Below are 19,581 nucleotides of genomic sequence, written 5' to 3'. Positions count from 1 at the left end.
CAAAGAAATGTTACTCACTATCCTTCAAAACAGGCTTAAAACTTCTTCAACATTTATTGTAATGATTAAGAGACTACAAATGCGGAAAAATATACATATTAAAAGAACTAAACATAGTAACAAAAATTTAGACAATCTAAAAATCAAAAATAAATGTTTAAAAGTATTGGATAAATAATTTAAGTCTATGATGCATTGTATTATACCATTCTATCATTTAAAATGAAGCTTTATATCTATATTTATTATTATGAAAAGGATTTTAAAAATAATTACAGTTTATGTCTAATAACTCTTTCTGACATTGATATAAAAATGTACACTCATCTTTAATATATACATGCACATGCAAATACACATATAGATATATTTACACAAATATGCACACTCAAAACACACACGAGTCGCTATGTGGAGAATATGAAAGACTGCAGGAGTACATCAGAAAGATGGGGGCAGGCAAGCAAAAATAAAAGACAGTTAGTGAATGAAGTCTTTCTCAGATAAAACAAAGGAAAGCATGAAAAGAGGTAAAGCTCAACCCAAAGAGAGACAGTCCCAGCAAGAGAGAATGTGTGACCCACAGAGGTCACCCAGTCGGGCTGAAATCTACACAGAGTTACAGGAGCAACACTGACACAGCTAGGGAGAGGCCTGGAAGGACATGTGCCAAAAGGTTAGTAGTCATTTAGTTGGAAAGGACAGACGACAAGTAGTGTTTGCTATAGTTCTGTATCTGAGCTGATTTTTCACAATGAAATTCAGCTTTAATAATCACCAATAATAAAATATAAAGCTACTTACCAAGAAAAGAACACTGGGACTCAGAGAATGGAAGGCACCAACTCCAAACACTGGAGAAAAAACAAAATCCTCAAATTCTTACACACTAAAATTTAATGAGAAAAATTTTTAAAGTCTTAGGAGTTTCGGATTCTAGTTATTTAATGTATTTTAGTGCAGCTATAAGAAAAACAGAACCTATCTTGCAAGTGTCTTTTAATTTATTCTATAAGACCCAATGTATGCCAACAAAGAAACACATTTCTGATTCAGAATATCATTTCCATATGAAAATAGCACATAGATATTTGCATTTCATCTTTGCTCTAAATCTCAGAACTTCAAAGCTTTGAAGCAATTTCAACATATCGAAGCAGGAACAAAGGAAATCAGCATCATGTCACCCAAACTCAGCAAGAGAAGGAAGTTCTCCAGGCAGAAACAGAATTCTTGATCAGAATTACAAAGTTCTTAAAAGTATCTTCAGAGACAGACCCAAATGTAAGGAAAAGTTTGAAAGGTGGTACACCATTTTGCCACAGCAAAGATCGTGAGATACACAAAGCATAAAATAAGTCACTCTTTGTGACTCAGAATGGTCACCAAATTACCATTTTTAATTATTTCATAATACTGCAAAGGAATTTATCAGGCTGAAAAGGAAAGCTAAAGGTAATTTTCAGCATAAAAATCACTAAAATGTTTTATTTATATATTTTAAAGCTGGTAACTTTCAATTTACTAAAGAAACTGGAAATCAATATTATAGCAAAAATGAATGATTTTCCACTTAAATAAATTCCTTATTGCAGATAAATACAGCTGTGTGTTAAATAATAACAGTGAGCGTCATATTCTCAATAGTAGACAAATAATGCTTAGAGGATTATAGGTTAGAGTTTTTATTTCTACCAAAGTGTTTAGTAAGCTTCATTTAAAATCACATTATAGTTAATATGTCCATCTCAAGTATAGGAGTGGAATAATTGTGAGTTACTAGAAGTTCATTGCTAATATTATATACAGAAATCAGAAGATTTTTTCCTAAAATACATCATTCATAGCATCACTACTCACTTAAAATTATTCAATGATGTTTCACTGCATTAAAAATAAAATTCTGAAATTAAGCACCTTCTGTAATTCTTCCAATTAATTGTCCATGATTCCTTAACTTCTTTCATAAGATTCATTCTCTATAATTTTTGTTCCATTCACATACAAGTTTTTGTCATGCAATATATTACCAATAATCAAGTAGATATCTAATTTTAAAATATAAATTAACAGTGTGCACAGAAAGTACACTATAAAAGATAGCAATGAAGTATACAGGGAGTTCTCCAGGCCTCCCTATCAGAGAGCCTGAGTTAGTAACTGAAAAGTAGAGCCTAGGCCCAGGCGTCCAAAATTTCAAAAGCATCTCGGAAGATACTGAGGTTTAAGATGTGGGAAAGTGTTCTGGGTAATCGCCTTGGCTCTACCACTTCATGTTGTTGTATTACATTTTGAAGATTTCAGAGTATTGAAAACTAACTCACTTGAATTTTGCCTCATTCCATCCAATGATCTTCCCATGACCACTTCTTTACATATTCTTTTTCTCCTTTCCTCTCCCCTCTCCTTCTCCTTCCCCCTTTTTATCCCCCTTCTTCCTCTCTCTCTCTCTCTCTCTCTCTCTCTCTCTCTCTCTCTCTCTCTCTCTCTTTCTCTCCCTGTCTCCCTATCAAGACTGCAATCCTGAAACTTCCGCTTCCACTATCTCCTTGGTGACTTTACATGATGCTCCTCCACCTCCGCCTCTGGGTTTAAATGAAAATGAAGGTCTTCTGTTAGGACAGGGCTTCTCTAATGGCTCTTCTGAGTGACAGCTGCTCATGTGCTCACAACCCAGGTACGTCAGGGAAAGGAGATGGCATGTGCATTCTCTTGGCTTCCCACAGGCACTTCCAAATCAATCTTTTTCACCTGAGTATGAAAATTTTCCTCTTTTGACTACTATACTATCAGACTATACAGACTTCTCCCCTCTGCAGTGAAATTATTTTAAAATAATTGAGCATTGCCAACAGATGCTAGCATCTGAATGATTCAAACTGCTTCCAGCCTTTACTCAGAAATATTAAAACCTTTATTAATAAGAAGCCTCATAATCTCTTCACTTGCTCAATGACCATTACCATCACCTTCACTTCTCTTTGATATTACATTTTAATGACCCTACCACGATCTTTATCATCAGCCAGAAGTCTCACACCATTAAGGAATCCAATAGCAGTGGTCTCCACCTCGTCAGTGCACGGCACTTTTCCTTCTCACTCATTTTCTCTTTGGGAAATTTCAGTCATGGCTATAGATTGGATTTCTCACGATGTGATAACCAGAAATTTTATCTTTGTAGCTAATAATGGCCCATCAAAGTGTCAGTATATATGTGTGCCACCTTCTTATAAAGCTTTATTAAATTGTCTCACAGATACTCTAAACTCATAGTTAAAGCCCGAATCCAAATCTTTTTTTTCCATCTTCAAATTTATTCCATTGTTAAGGTTTCAGTTTATCAGATTAATAATACTATTATCTGCCCAAAAAACCAAACATGAGAGAGTAATCTGTCATGGCTTATATCTAGATGTTTCCTCAAATCCTCACACACTCATAGGTGGGAATTTGGGGAGAGACTCACTCATGGGTGTGCAACTAGTCCACTGGATTAGTCCACTGATTGGCTTGGCTAGTTCTGGCTGTGGGTGATAGGTTTACTAAAGAAGGATGACCCATCCCTGGATGTGGATGTCACCACCAATAGGATTGAAGCCTGAGTGGAATAAAAAGGGAAAGAAGTCTTATTGCCTCCTGCCTATCTAGCCATGAACTGCTTTTCTTCTGCCATGGCCCTCTGCCATGCTGTCCATCCTAAACCTGGTCCTATCTCCACGTACTGATATGTACAGAGCTAGCTAAGCTATCTCCTTTCCCCTTCAATTAGCCCTAAGCAATGTAAACAGGGCTGGCTGAGGTACTGATGCATAATCTTTGAAGCCAGATGATGGTCACTGTCTTCCTACCACAGTGTCTCCCTAAATGGTTGAACACAGCCACATGCAGCCAACCATCCAGGGCTTCTAACTGGGTTTGAGCCTCAAGGTAAGAGGCTCTGACTTCCCGGGCAGAAAAGGTTTACACATCAGCCTTCTAAACATTAAATACTACCTCAATTGTGTTATGCAGGTTGGTCTTTCTGTGTGTCCTTCTCCCTGCATGTTGCTGAGGTGCTTTCTGGCCTCCTAGCTAGCCCAGCTCACAGTACTCTCATGATTCCTGATAGTCTAGCACTCTTCCTCTAGCCACTTGCTTCTTCACAAATTAATAAAATCCAGGTTAGGCCCTGGGCCAAGGTCTTTGTTCTGTGAACCTTCATCTGGGCTGGACTCAGGACCCCTTGACTGCCCATAACTACAAATAAGCCTTAGTGTCTTTATTCTTGCCGTGGGCACTGGAAGTGGTAGATTGGAATTAACTCGCTAGAATTCCAATAAAGTTTCCACGGGATTACAAATACAAACTTCCTATACTTCAAAGCATCAGCAAATGTGATATCATCTCATTAAAAAGTTTTGCACATCTAAAAGAAATGACAAAGGACTTCTATCTAGAACATATAAAGAATTGTAAAAATATCAGGCCCTCCAAATTCAAGATCCAATCCAAAAATGGGCAACTGAGATGAATACACACTTATCAGATGAAGAAATGCAAATGGCAAATACTTATGTGACAAAATGTTCAACATTTTTGGTCACTCAAGAAATGCAAATTAAAACAACACTGAGGTATCATCTCACACCAGAAAGGATGGCTATCATCAAGAAACCAATGAATAACAAATGCTGGTGGGACTTTGGGGGAAAAGGAACCCTTCTACACTGTTAGTGGGAGTGTAAACTGGTAAAAACTACTGTGGAAATCAGTGTGGAGATTCCTCAAAAAACTGGGATTAGAGGTTCTATTTGACCCACGTATTTCCTTTCTGGGTATTTTCCCAGAAGAACTAAAAACATCATGCCAAAGCAATACATGTATACCCATGTTTATAGCTGCACAATTTGTAATGGCCAGATCTCGGAAACAACCCAAATGCCCATTAACTGAGGAATGGATAAAAATATGTGGTATTGTTATACAATGGAGCAGTACTCAGCTATCGAGAAGGATAGAGGTTTTTATAGGTAAATGGATGCAATTAGAAACCATACCCATAAGTGAAATAAATCAGACTCATGTATAAACACTGTTTTGTCTCACTGGTATAAGAAACTGAAAGTAAATAAGACCCCAAAATTGCAATAGATATAGTGAAAGGGAAAGAAACTGCTCAAAGGGAAATCATATGATTTGATCAATTTTGCATTCCAGTTTTGCATCTGGTAAGTTAAGTGACTGTTCAGAAGATAACAATATGCAATATAACAACCGTTGTTAAACTCCTATCATCTTGTTTTGAAATCCTGTATCACTGTTTTTGTTGTTGTTGTTGCTGTTGTTGTCTTTCACCTTTTGGTTTTCTGTCATCTGGCTTTGATTTTTTTATTGTTTCTTGATTTTTCTGGGGTTTTTTTCCTCTCTTTAAAATTAAAAAAAAAAAAAAAAAAGTATACACTTCCCAGACTGTGACAGGATGGGGAAGGTATCTCTATACCATGTACTGAAACCTCTACAAACTTGAACTAAAATAAAACTTTCCTCCTTTTACTTGTGTCAGGTATCTTGTCCCAGCAAGGAGAAAGTAACTGCAACATGAGCCTCGCCTCCTCCCCGACTGCCTCACGCTGGATTGTAGCCACCCAGTTCTGTGTGTCACCCACCAAACGTCCCTCTAATCTCCCCTTCACAGTCACAGTAGCTTTCACAGTCATTCTAAAATTCTGCTGTGTGTGTGATCATGTGTGCGTGTCTAACGCTCAGAACACTTGGGCCCCTTCCTCAGAAATATCATTAGCTGAATGAGATCACTTACAGTAAATCACTTTCCTCTTTGGAGATGACTCCAACCTCAGTGAGCCATTGGACCACACCTTGGGGACAGTGACTGCCTGGTTTTCCTGTTTTGTATTACTCCTTTTCAAGCCATTTTCTCACTGGTGACAAAGTTGCTTCCTATTACATTCAGACATCACAGCACAGTCCCAAATTCCTGGTGTTCATCTAAACTCGTTAGTCACAAATAGCATGAAACCAACTCAAATTAGCTTAAATTAAAATAGTAACTACATATGGGTTCACAAATAAAGAATGGGAAAGGAGGACAAGAAAATCACCAGGTTTTTCTTAAGGTCTTAACTCCTCTGCAGGGCACAAAAGGTCCCTCACAATCTGGTCCCCACCATTGTCCTAGATGCAGATCTGTGCCCCAAATGTGCTGATCTAAGAACCCCATAACTGTCAGAGCTGCGGACCATGCTGAATCCCTGTGCCAAGGGGTGTTGGTACATCTGACCAGCAAACTACAAGACATTTTGATTCTCATCTTTGTAATCTTTAGTGCCTCACTTGGCATAAAAAGGCAGCCTATTAATAAATAGCTGCATATTAATGATATTAATAAATTCCAAATAATAAATAGAAAATTAAGATGCTGGAGTCCATGTTCAAGTTTTCATTTTTGGTGACTTGAACTAGGAACATTTTTCCCCCTCTGCCTGCCAGGCCAATCCAGGTATATGATTTCCAGACCCTGCTGCCAGAACTGGAGCTGGAAATGTCTGTTCTAGAATTAAAAATAGAATTTTCCCCTATCTGGATACATAATTATATAGGAAGAATTATTTCTGAAGCCCTCTTCTCACAGGAATATTTTGGGCGCCTGATGTAAAAATTTTTGGTTGCTTTGACCTAGCACCTAACATTTTTATGATGACAGAGTATGTTTAAAGTGCAACTAACCATGAAATCTCTCAATACAATTTTTCATGAATTGAGAATTCCCTTTTGAAAATATTTATTTGTTTGGCTAAGCTTACTCTCTTAGTTTATCAAAATAGTATTTACAACAGACATTACTCTTAACGGGAATATGCTCCACTTCAGAATAGTTCTTCTTTGCTTGGATTTTGTAAACCATTGCGGTGTTCTGAGCTCCAACAGCCAGGCAGCCACAGTCTGCTTCAACAGCACAGGAGCTACGTACTTTCTGCACAGACATTAACCAACCACAAATAAAGCACTATCGAACATTCTAGAAATTGTTGCTTTAATCATTTGTTACCGTGATAAATATTCCTATTGTATTAGCCAGGGCTCTGCAGAGAAACTAGACAAATACAATACACTTAGGTAAAGATACTCATGTTAAGGGTTTGCTCAAGCAATTATGGTACCTGGAAAATCCAAATCTATAGGAAGATCAGTGTACTGAAAATTTGGGCAGGGGTTGGTGCTGCAGTCCTAAAGCAGAATTCCTTCTTCTTTGGGATGGGATGTCCTGTTTTTTTACTCTTAAGACCTAAGTCCCACATTGTCCAGTGTAAACTCCTTTATTCAAAGTCAGTTGTTTGTAGCTGTAAACTACATCTATCACATAGCTTTATTAGCAATATTTGATTAAATACCTGAGTGCCATAACCTACTCAAATTGATATGTAAAATTAACCATCACACTATTGATAGCACATAAACCTGGAAACCTTTTAGTTTTCAGAATCTGGTCCTCAGCATGACTTATTTTGACACATTCACTACCAGGATGAATTTCTTCTGTCTTAATTCTCTTGGTGCTAACTTGCCCCTTACCCTTCGGTTTTGAAACTTTAAAACTTGGATAACTATAAAAGTTCAATAGATTTTAGTCACTAGGGACTTGGTAAGTCAAAGAGTAAATGAATCTATACTGAGATGTTTGCCAAGTGAAGAGGAAAATGAAGGAAGAGAAGAGGAGGAAGACATCGACTAAAAAGAAGGAAGAGGAAGAGGAGGAAAGGAAGAAGGAGAAGGAGTGGGGAGGAGAAGAAAATAGAAAGAACAAAGTACGTCAGATGCTTGTGACTGCAAGAAATCGCTTGCTTATTTATGTACTTACAAATTCTAGAAGTACAACCTCACAAAGAGCACAGTAGCTATGAAATTTGGACTCTTGTGTGGATCAGTCATTCAAATACAGATCACAGCCTGAAACCACAGGCTGATTTCATTTATTGCACATTTATTATTTGATAATGGTGACGAGGAAGAGGAAGAGAGGAGAGAGTTAGGGATGAGGGGAAAGTGTCCGTGAGTCACAAAAGTCAACAAATTATTTTCAGCCTTTAAAAAAAAACCTCTCACAGAAACCAAACTAACCCCTGTATTTTCAGTGTACTAAAGGTGCAATGATACATGCACTGAAGATATCAAAATATTTTAATCAAATCAAGACTCTTCTCATCTGGGTCTCTTCTCTAATTCTAGATACATGAACTTGAATGACATAAAGTCTCTGTGCTTTACTCAGGCTTCCCTACTGAGAAATCAGAAGGAAAAATCGACCTATCACATTCATTCATTCAACAAATATGTATTGGGTGAGCCTCTGTAAGTAATTGCTATGCCAGGCGTCAAATGGTAGACAGATATAAGATCATGCACCTGGGTTCAAAAAGCTGTAATCTAGTGGTGCGGACACGCATGGAAACACCTAAGCATTACACATGGCAGAATGTCATAAAGACTGTAAATAGAGGGATAACTAAATTTCTGTCAGCACACAGAAGGAATGGCATTTAAAATAAAAAGGGACAGACTTCAAGGAGAAATTTTCACAGTGTCTCTAAAGAAAGTCACTATGATCAGTAACTAGACACAGTGGGGCAGTTAATGGGTTTAGTGGGACAGAAAGTGAACTGTGCATATATCAGGGAGTCATGAATACTCCAATGTGGCCAGAGAAATGCAGAAACCTTGAAAGAATCTCTTCTGTCTGTTGTAGTTAGATGCTTGTTGTCCAGAACTAGCAATTCACACATCAGTCGCCCTCCCCTACACCTGATATTTCTGGAGGACAGAGAATTTCACTTCTCTTTAAATGTTCTCTTTAAATATTAAGTATAGCATAGTGATACACTGCCCACCAGGCCACATTTCTCACTGAATAACTCACATGGGAGCATGCAAAACTGTTCACAAAACTCAGGGCCAAATAAATGATGAAGACCTCTCTGCATCCTGCTCAGAGCCTTTCTCTTCTCCTGGAAGTGAAATCAGCCTGTACAAGCCCTCCAGAGGGCACACAGGAGGGTTACACTGCCAGGACAATAGTGAAATGATTTTGGCCCAGACGGGACACTGTCACTGGTAAAAAGCTTGGAGGGGGAACCAAGGGGCTCTATCTTGAGCTCTATCTTCCCCACCCCTAGGAATTTATCCGTAGCACAAAATGAGTACCAGTGGGCTACTTGTGCATCACTAATGCCCCTTAGGCTCCACTCCAAACCTAAGCTACATATATGCCCCAACTCCACGTGTCCGATGGAGAGATTGCCAGATCCTGGAAAGAATGCCGGACCCCGGGGGGGGTCTCTCCCCGCATTCTTAAAATAAAGGTCATTTATATTTCATACTTCTTATCTTTTCAGCCGCACCACAATTCTATCATATGGTTCCCTGACCAGGAATCGAACCCGGGCCATGGCAATGAGAGCGCCACTATATTAAGTCCTCAGTCTCTATAGGGGGTATTGATGGCCAACGTATGCCCTTTACAAACAGGGCCTATTTCATGCAGGTTCCAGACTGCTTCTTCCCAATTCACCCAGTGGTGCCAAATCTTCCCTCTACCACTCACCTTACTGTCTTAAATCTTTAAAATGCCTTTTTATTCCCTTGTGTTTATGCAGACTGACCCAGACACTCTGAGGCCTCAACAGCTTACACCTGTTATCGCTAATACACCTCTCCTCATGGATATATATCACCTCCTTCCTTTCTTATTCACCAGTTTCTCAGACATAACCCTAGTCGAGACTGATAGATAAATTTTGTCTTCTCATATTTGTTTATACTTTTTCAGGATATATAAAAGCCTTTCCCACAACCAGGGAGACTGCTGATATGCTTATTAAAGTCCTATTACAGCAAATCATCACAAGGACTACAACCAAGTTAAAGCAGTCCATACCTGGTCTTCTTGGCAACCTCAACAGTGATCAAAGTTGCTAGACTGCCATGCTGGTTTCACATCACTCAAGCTAAGTGGTGCCCTTCCAGCCCTAGATCTAACCATCCTTTGGCCTACTTATCTCTGCCTTACCAAGGCCTCACAGCCACGACTCTCAGGCTGTCCTGTTTTGTTATCCAGGTTGGTTCCTAATTTCTTATCCTTTTACAGAAGGACTCTCAACAATATTTCCTAAAGACTCCCAAGTCATACATACCAGAGACAAGCCTTACCTACCTACCCTCTTAACTTTTACCCTTTCAGGTGGGGGAATAATCACCTTTTATAACTTCACTCCTCTTAACCCCACATTTATTTTTCAGAATTCTACCTTACCATGGCAATGATTCTACCTCAACATGGTCCTGATAAAATGACATATCAAAATCAGAGGCACCTTTCTTTTTACCTCACCTGGGCCCTTAAATATGACAGTGCCATGCCTCCTCATAACATCTTGTCTCTTTGTTTTTCCAGTCTAACATATGGGCATTCACCAGTGATAAAGTTGTCCTGGCTAAAACACTTGGCACCAGCTTCTACATGGGCATCAACCTTCATCCCATCAATACTCCTAAACCCCAGTACAGCACCCTCTTCCAGCAGGAAGCAGTAAAAGAAAGAAAAACTTCACCCTTTTTCTTAATAATCAAAAGATGGGACTGAAAAGATTTTGGCCCAGACAGGACACTGTAGCTGGAGGTGGAACCAGAGAGCTCTATCTTGAGCTCTATCTTTTCCTACCCCTACCTGTGGCATGAAATGAATACCAATGGGCTACCTGTGCATCATTAGTGCCCCTCAGGCACCACCCCAAACCTAAGCTACCTATATGGCCCCACTCCACTTGTCCGATGGAGAGATTGCCAGACCCCAGAGAGAATGCCGGACCCCAGTGGATCGGGGGGGTCTCTCCCCACATTCTTAAAATAAAGGTCATTTATATTACATACTTCTTATCTTTTCAGCCATACCACAGTTCTATCAAATAGGACATGATGGAAGTATGGAGCGTATTATTCTAGAAAGAGATATAAGCCTCATACTAGGCAGCTTTCTGTTTCCCTAGCAAATGCTTGAAATATATCAACTCAAAATGATGAAAGGTTGTGTTCACTCATGGTCCTGGAAGCTTTGGTACATGATGGGCTGCCCCAGTGCTTTGGGGTCTCAGATATTATAGCTGTAATGAGCGTCAGAGGAAGCTGCTCACCGCAAGGCAGTGGGAAGCAGAAAGACACAAGAGGCCAAGGTCCCAGCAGCCCTTTCAGGGGCAAAGCCCCAGTGACCTCACCTCCTCCCTCCTGTCCCCAGGTCTCAGAGGTGTCTCTACTCTCCAGTGAATGGTGACCAAGCCCTTTAGGAAATGGGCCTTTGGCAGACACTTACTGAAACCATAGCAAACTTTGACCAAGAGATATGCGTTCTTGAGAAATCAAAAACCAGGAGTTAGATTCTTGAGTCTGAAAAAGTATATCTATATATTTTTAATTTATTTATACACACACACACATGTCCCATTTTAACCTTTCTCTCTAATATCTTGTCTAATATCTTGGTTTGGAAAGCAAATTTTGCATTAGATAACTTTTTCATCTTAAAGGAGCCCTCAGAGAGAACTGCCCTCCCCACCCCATTGCAGAAACACCTGGTGTTTTCCCTCCCAGAATCAATTGTCACCTTGTTCTGGTAATAGTCCCTGGATTACCATTTAGGCAGTCAACTCTCACAGCTTAGAAATACCTGAGACAATGAAATCAGTGGCTGGTGGCGAGGAGGAGGGCATGCAGGCATTGCTTAAGGCCTGATGTGAGCTGGAGGGGCAGATTCCACTGGAGAAATTCTGTGTTTTTCCCACTGCATTAACATGTTACTAATCTCGCTTTGAACCCTGAGAGTTCCAAAAACTATTAATAGAATGGCCCTTTAAGAATAATCCTGCCTAGCTAAAAGAGAACCGTGACCTCCCAAAGAAAACAAGGGGCTGCTTTCGCTGTCTTGGGGGGCCTGACTCTGAGCACAGATCGCGGCCACCTCTCTGGTGCCTTCTACCTGCCGCCACTCAGAAAATAATTTCATACCAAATTTTCACACCACGGCTTTGACCCCGAACCATGGTCGTGACATTTTGACAAGATTTCTTATTACAGTGTCTCCTCTTCAACCCCAGATAATAGCTTTTCTAATGCACCCCTCCTGTCTTTCATAATGGCGAGAAAAAATAGATAAGAGAAAGCTCATATTTTCTTCCTGGCCATTCCTGCGTCCTTCCCCACCTCTGGGATGAGAGCACAGTCCAGGCAATTCATAACATCTGTTTAGGTCCAACAGCCCATCCTTGGGAAACACACTGAGCATTTCAGTTGCTGGTACTGTGAGGAGGAACGCCCCCTCCTCGGCCTGCCTTACCATTTAGAGATAACTGCTGTAAGGGGGAGCATAGAGGCACACGGCCCAAGGCAGCTGACATGTCCTCACTAAGACCTGCAGAAGGGACATGGAGACCCAGATCACTGTACACTAGGGGAACAAGTACCTAGGAGACTCTGAGGCGTGGAGCTCTGGACACTGGCACGGGAGGGACTGTATTCTCCCTATAAATGCTAAGCAGTTTTTGCAAGTCCCATTTAGCAAAATGCTGTAATCGTAGTGACATTTCCTAGAAATCCCCTAAAATAAGGAATAAGGAACATAATCAATCTTTTGTCATTGTCTTCTACTATAGTATGTGATTTAATGACATTTGAAATTGATGGTAATAATCTCATAAAGAGCATACAATTGATCAATTGAAAAAGGTGACATAATATAAAAATCTAGAGCATATGCTGGTGTGTTAAGAGAATATACTTGCGGAGGGTGTGTTTTAGGCTTTGTGAGCCGCCAGCCTTCGTCTAAACTTTTCAATTCTGCTAGCACCAAAGCAGCCAAAGCCAGTATGTAAGTGAAGAGATTACAGCTGTGTTCTAATAAAGCTTTACTTATGGGCGCAGATTTAAATTTCATATCATTTTCACATGTCATGAAATACTGTTTTTCTGGGGTTTTTTTCCCAACCATTGTCAAATATAAAATCTATTCTGAGCTCAGAAACCATAGGAAGTCAGGCAGGAGGCTGGACGGGGCCATGCCTGTGGCCTGCTGACCCTTGATACAGACACAGCTAAGATGGAGAAGCAGAGCACATGGCAGATTCCACTTCTGAAAAGAAACAAGACTAACTTTTGGGGTCCGATGTCACGACAGTGGTTGTCCTCAGAAGCGCAGGGACAGAAGAGGCCATGACAGCAATCGCAGGTGCTGGTAATCCCCTGTGTCCTGTTAGTTGCTGGTTAGCACCTGGTTAGTACCTGGCTAGGCACTGGTTAGTTGCGTATCCCTTTCCTACCCTGCTCTTTCATGATCTGTGACCCTTTCCATACGTGTGTTACTTAAGACTCAGTGTCACAGGGCTGGGATACGGTGGCAGAGCACTTGCCTCGTATGCGCCAGGCCCTGGGTTCACCCTCCCTTAAAAAGACAAAACACAGCAAGTTTTTCCAATTAAAGCATCTGCAATTCAATCAGCTTTTGAAGTGAGAACAGTAGAGAACCATAGTAATAAGATTAAATCAGCAAGGAACCCTTCACTACGGCCACGTACTAGCAGAGACTACAGTATTTAGAAGGATTTTGTAATAAAAGGTAATCTTACATTCTTAAAAATGAATAAAAGAACATACCTACAATTAATCACTAGAGTGAAATTATTCGGTATTTATGCCTATTAGTGTGCATAAAATATTCACTAAATAAGGATTTGACTTTGGTATGGAATGTGAAAAAACATCATCTGAGCAGTACGGAAAAGAGATTCTTCATGCTAGTTCTTACTTGCATTTGCCCAGCAATACAAAAGGGGATTTTAGTTTAACAGAAGTAAATTTGACTTCAAAATATATTTGGAATTCGACCACATATCCTCCATTTCTACATTTGACGACAAATTGGACAAAGCCACCATCTTTTCTCATCTGATTACGGCAGTAGCCTCAGATGGTGACATTTAGCTTCCAGCTGGGTCTCTGACATCTGTTCATTACACCACAGCGCCAGCCATGCTTTTAAAATGTTAAATCCCTCCTCTCCTTGCATCCATCCATTGGCTCTCTTATTAGGGAATAAAAGCCCAGTCATTGGCATAACTTCCAGGCCTCACAACTGCAGCATCAACATCACCTGAAAGTTTGTTGGACATGCAAATTCTTAGGTCCCTTCCCCAAACCCTTGAATGGTAAATTCAGGGAGCAGAGCCCAACATGGTTTAAGCAGCCCTCCCAGAGGAATTCACCTTAGGGGACCAAGCCTCCCACCCACTCCACCTCTCACCCATCTCCGTCTATTCTCCCCTTGGCTTACTTTGCTCCCTCCAAACTGCTTTAAAAATACCAAGCATGACCCAAACTCTGGTCCTCTGTACATGCTGCTTCCTCCCAGAAACCGGCCCCTGGATTCATGCACTTGCTACCTCCCATCTCTGGATGAATGTATTCTTCTATAGCATCCTTCCCTGACCTTCCTTTCCACACTACTTTGCTTTTTATTTTCCCCCACTTTATGTATTATCCTCTGATATATGAATAACCTTTATCTGTTTGTAGCCTGTCTTCTTCACTAGAATATAAATGCTATGAATAGAGGAGACCTTGTTATTACAAATAACCAGCGCCGAGAACATTTTCTAACATGGAGCAGACAGACATAGTCCATAAATATTTATTTAATGAATATATTCATGCCCCAGGTCTGAGGAAGAAAACAGAGACCTGATCAACATGTAACTCAAATGCCTACATAAGGCTCCTCTTTCTCAAAGTCTGCCGCTTATTTATGCTTGCTTATGGTATGGACTCTTCTGGCAATAAGAACTGAGTCTCCGTAGACTCCTCTATTAGGGAAAAATGCATATAAACTAGGAAAAACAACATCATAAACATATGTATCTAATCAAATAAGACCTAGACTCTGTATGCAACAGGAAGATCACTAACCAAAGAGAACTGCTGAAGATCACAATGAACAGAATATTGAAAGGGAGAGAACCTATGCCATGTAGGAAACCCTCAGCTCACACCAGGTAAGAAACTCGAGATATTTACCCAGAAGACCAGATGCCCATGTGACAGAAATACAGAGAGAGAGAGAGAGAGAGAGAGAGAGAGAGAGAGAGAGAGAGAGAGATTGATGGCTACTCCAAACGTACAAAAGATTGTCATGTCAGAGAATTAAATTCCTTCAACATGACAAAAGAAAACTAAGATAAATTGGTAAAAATACAACATTAGCCAGACTCTGTACAAGAAGAATCGATTGGTGTACAGCCATAGCTGCCCCAAATGAAGGTAGGATGGCTCCAAGAACTGCTGAAGTCTTGCCGCCCTCCAGAGCACCATCCCCCGGAGCACCACCCCCTGCCTGTTCCTGTATCCTCCTGCATGGTCTCTGCCTCTGCAGCCTGAGGTAACCAATCAGCACACAGAACTGCTCTGCTACTTCCCCACCTAAACAGCTCCAAAAGCATCCAGTCATCTTTAGGATAAAATCCAAGCCCTCCCTCACAGCTCTACATTTTCAGGTTCATTTTACACATTGTCACTTTGGTGTTCTGTGCTTCCTCTCAGCAGGACAGCAGGACACGCTCCTCCCCCCCCCCCCACTTCAGTTCTTGTCAAAGCCTTGGTGACTTCCCCGGGTGCCTGGGTAAGAGGTTCTCATCCTGCAGATCTCTGCTCAAGTGTACTTACTTACACAGATAGACCGCCTCGGATGGCGTGAGCTAGATTCACCTGCTCAAATCACATATACTAACGAACAGGCAAAATCCTCATGGTCTTTTCGATGCATAAACAGACCACTGGCATTCATCTGCTCAAAACCCTACAGTGCTTCTAATCACAAGATCCTCCTCCCCACAAGCTGCAGCGCCTCACGATCTGAGCTCTGCCACTTCCTGTTGGCTATCTACTGGCCTCCTTGCAGTTAGTTGGATACTTGATGCCTGCTTCTGGCCTCACAGCATTTTAGCTCACCGGCTCTTCTACCTGGAATCAATGTTTCCCAGATATTTGCATGAGCTGATCCCTTAGCTCAATGGGAATTCCACTCAAGCTGTCACTGCCTTGGGCCATTTCCTCACCACCCCACTGAGAGCTCCCCACTCTTTCTCTAGTCTTTTATCTCCTAATCTTTACTACCACCTAACCTCATACTAGGTATTGATGCATTACATTTTGTCTTTGAACAAAAATAAATATAAGCTCCATGAGAAAGAGACTTTGTCTGTCTTATTATCTGTATGCCTAGCGTTTAAACCAGTGCAAACATAATACACAGAACCAACTCAATTGTAATGTGATGAGTGCATTGAGCACCCTGGTTTTCTCCATAGGATTCATCACTCTCTGAAATTTGTCCCATTTACTTCCTCCATCACCTGTTTTCTGTGTCTCCACCCTCTGGGTAGATTACAGTCTGTGGGCCCTGAAGTTTATCTGTCTTTATACTTCCTGTACAGTGCCTAGCAGGACAGGACAAAATGATAGATGAAGGCCTGAATTTAGACACCACTTATTCTTAGAAAGATCCCAACAGTCTTCATCCCCACATCACCAAAGTATTTCTCATAAATTCTCGTCACAACATCCTGCACTTCCTTTGTCATAGCCCATGTCCTTTACAGTAGTGTATATTCCATTGCCTATGCTTCCTTCCAGCCTGCTGGCTAAAAGAAATCAGGGACGTGATCAGTTTCTTTACCTGTCATAACCTCAATACTTGTCATGAGTGCTTAGCATAAAATTGCATGTCATAAATGTGTTCATGCAAAGGAAAAAGAAAAATGGTGGGACAGATGAATAGACAGAAGAAAGAATGAACCTTTTTCAGAGAGCAAGACCATTAAGCCTTTGAATTCTTCTCAAGATAAGGCCCCCAAAGACTACTCTAACAGGTTTCCAAATTAAGTCTCTAAGTTAGACCCTGAGATTCCAGCTGGGTCTAAGATTTCAAGTGCTTGAAGTTTCGTCAAATATTTGTCAGAAGGCCACTGCCCACACTAATGTCAAAGACACAACAAACCCTTGCATCAGTGTTGCTCAAATCTTTCAAATATTTTTGTTTGTAGGCCCTGGGGAAAACTGTTTCTTCTCTCCTTGAATTTGCTTTGCTCTGCCCCTGCTTGATAGCATGCTATGTTTGAATAAACATAAAGGATACATATGTTTATGCCTGAGGGTCCTTTATCAGCTTATCACCATTTTCTACAAAGCAGAGAAATTATTTTCAATGTCTTGTGAATATGAGGCTATCAACTTTTTGAATTAAGAATTTATTAAGATCATTAGTGTATAAAACTGATATTAAAATCTACATATAATAATACATAAGGAGATAAACATCAAATATGAAAAGTAGAAATGCATAAAGTAAAATCATGTTGTAAATACTAAAACTCTACTGGAACTATGTTTTTTAATAACAAGAAAAAATTTGCAGTGCCTTGAAGAAAAAGGGTATATGTGTGGTGTAGTGGTGGTGTTTTGGGTATCAAACCCAGAGCCTCATACAGGCTTGGCTGTCACTGAGCTACATGGTTGGTCCTGAAAAGATACTGCATTGCCCCTCTGCTGTTGACTTTGAAACCCCAGGGCAGTGCCGCAGAGTGAGACAGGAAGGCTTTTCTTCTGTAACATGAACAAAGAAGCTTGGCAAAATGAAGGTGGCAAAGAGAACTTCTACCTCAGATAAGTCCCCAGTCAATTCATTCTAGGAAAAACTACAATGGGCAGGTGATTATTATCTGGAAAATGTCTTTCCCTGAAATCATCAGGCTCAGTGAGTCTTCCTGCAGCAGCCCGAGGCTCCCTGGCTGACCCCACCTGTGGGACACTCTGACACCCCGTCCTCCTGTGGGTGTCTGCTCCTCTGTGGTCTCACTACCTCTCCTCGCTGCTGCAACTCTGAGCTCTCCAGAGTCCAGCCTGCTCCTCTTGTCCCTCCCTATTTAGCAGTCTCACGTGCACACCTGTCTGGTAACTCACACTCCAGACAGCCCAGGACAAAATTACCCTGTTCCAGCCTGCAAAACAAGCTCCTGATGGACTCCAGACTCTCTCTCTGTCTTTCTGTCTGTCTCTGTCTCTCTCACTCTGACTGTCTCTCTATCTCTGTCTCTGTCTCTGTCTCTGTCTCTCTCTCTCTCTCTCTCTCTCTCTCTCTCTTCTCTTTCTCATTGCATTTCACATCATGGAACCACAAACCCTTGAGAAATTCAGGCTTAAAAAATCAGTTAACTATGAGATTTATTAACCTGATACCCTCTTACTCAATTTCGGACTTATTTCTAACCCCTTCCTTAACGTTTCCCATCTACACAAGTCCCTCCTGACCTCTTGCCTGAACTCACTAGCAGCCATCCTTCAGACGGATTTAAGCATAAAATTTTGGAACTTTTCATCCCAATTTATGCAGAATATATAGTCCCAAACTTCTCTCCCATTCACATGCCAGGATAAATCCTGCCCATTGCTTAAGGCAAAGCTCAGTTCCACATTCTACATCATCTGACAAAGAGCTATAGTTCGTGGTCTGTTAGGAAATAACAGAGCACAGACATTTCCAAGTCCAGTCTGTTTATGGTCTATATATAGTTAGCCATTGATAAGCAAAGTTATACTTCATTGCCTCTTCGTAGAGACACCTGAATTTTCTCCAGTACGGAATCTAACAAGGACTGAGACGATAACTGGCCAATCCCTAGAAAGACAGACTGGTGAGACTCAGATATGACATTCTCTGAGTTGTCTGGGAACCTGGAGGAGAAACAAGCACATCTCCTCCCTTGGAGACAGTCCCAACAAAAGAAACCTCAGCAGGTAGCAAAAAGCTGATTTCTCCAATGATGGTAAGAAATAGGTCAGGAGTCCTTGATTAAGACTGGACCTCTTAGTTCCTAAATTAGAGTGCGTCATAGTGGGAATGACATAGATGTTTCTCCATTCATCCCCCAGGGATTCCTACATCCAGTGTAGTCCCAAGGACAGACTTTGCTTCTTGCTTTATTTTTTTGCAAAAGAGGCTTTTCTCCTGTTCCTTATCCTAGTCCAGATATAAAACACTGATCCTGAATGAAAGGGCATTAAGTGCTAAAAAATCTGCATTCCCTAGCAGCCTTTTCAAGAAAGCATCTCACTGAACTCAGATAGAAAGCAGGAGGGAAGGGAACTCGCAATATAAAGAGATCTCAGCACTCTAGAATAACAGTTTGCCTATAGAGTTTATAAAGTCTGACCCACAGTGAGTGAAGCTGCATATCCATTATTAATATATGAAATTGCCCACTACCCCAACTGAGGATGTCAATGATTCAGACCTGTCCACTTCAATAAGCAGAAAATAGCTGACGGGGAAAAAAACAAAATGTAACAGTACATGTAACTAGAAAATAACAGGGATGCCCCGTTTCAAATGCTTCTGGCCCTAGAGATTCATGATATTAGCAGTTTATTTGTATTTCCATTTTCTACTTCTGTTCTCCTATTTAATCAGCCTTGTCCTGTAGGCCACAGCCAATG

At 40.7% G+C, this 19,581-nt stretch overlaps 1 long non-coding RNA gene across 1 annotated transcript in view; it reads right to left on the bottom strand.

The window, feature by feature from the left end:
• The window catches only part of LOC106027714 (uncharacterized), a 126,547-nt gene that overhangs the window by 61,747 nt on the left and 45,219 nt on the right, over positions 1–19,581 (bottom strand). Inside the window, exon 2 of the long non-coding RNA XR_010044013.1 lies at positions 805–854. This is a non-coding gene — a long non-coding RNA (uncharacterized LOC106027714). The remainder of the gene's footprint in view (positions 1–804; positions 855–19,581) is intronic.

This window comes from Cavia porcellus, unplaced genomic scaffold (assembly GCF_034190915.1).
Source record: "Cavia porcellus strain 051 isolate PalLab524CR breed Dunkin Hartley unplaced genomic scaffold, mCavPor4.1 scaffold_2, whole genome shotgun sequence".
NCBI lineage: Eukaryota > Metazoa > Chordata > Mammalia > Rodentia > Caviidae > Cavia > Cavia porcellus.
This window is presented reverse-complemented; position numbering and strand designations above follow the sequence as displayed.